The sequence below is a fragment of the Fukomys damarensis genome, unplaced genomic scaffold (assembly GCF_012274545.1).
Source record: "Fukomys damarensis isolate Sample0158 unplaced genomic scaffold, DMR_v1.0_HiC HiC_scaffold_15, whole genome shotgun sequence".
In the NCBI taxonomy this organism is placed as follows: domain Eukaryota; kingdom Metazoa; phylum Chordata; class Mammalia; order Rodentia; family Bathyergidae; genus Fukomys; species Fukomys damarensis.
In genome coordinates, this window is record NW_022900927.1 from 49031807 (window position 1) to 49032680 (window position 874).

Below are 874 nucleotides of genomic sequence, written 5' to 3' on the forward strand. Positions count from 1 at the left end.
GGACCAAAAAAAAAAAAAAAAGAAAGAAAGAAAGAAAGAAAAAAATAATACAATGTCCTGCATTGGAAAAGGTTGCAAAATAATTGGGAAAATGGATTGTACGACACAGTACTCAAGGGCACAGGTTCTTCACCACGGACTCACAAGACAATGATAACATTTGAAATTCAAGGTGAATACAATTACAGAGGGGTAAGAGTTGTCAATGGAGTTGTTTTAGAAGGAAAGTATTAGAAGTTCAATGAAATCAAGATATGAGCTACATTCATGCCAACAAAATAACAGTGGAATCTACATTAACCCTTTATTTCAAAATTGTTCTCCCCTTCTCCTATTTCTAAACTATTAACAAAAGGCTAGACTGCTAAAAACCCTTTGACTATAATTGAGTAACTGTTGTGTGGAAAGTAGATATGATCCTGCAGGTTTATCCCTTGAAAGAGTCTCTGGATATAACAAGCTCTTCTAATATGTTGAAACTACTAGGACTGATTTTGTACCAAAAATATTGTTGCAGTCTAGAATCTCTAATTCTTATAAACCATAATTACACAGAGGAATAGCCAAAGGAAAAGTGCTAATTGTCTAGAGATCATCTAAGCCTGCTTGACAAAGAAGGGTTTTTGAGGATTATGTACAATCATAGCTCTTACCTAATAAAGCATATATAAGGAATAGATGCTTGCAAACAAATCGTTCAACATTTTTGATCCCTAAGCATTGAGTTATTGATACAGGATGTAGCCTCGATATTCATTTTGTTCTCTCCTGATACATTTCTTCAGCAATCTACGCAGCATGAATTTATGCTTCATGAGTTTATCATAGTTGCTAACATTTACTAATCCCCATTGCTTATTCAAAATGTGCAACT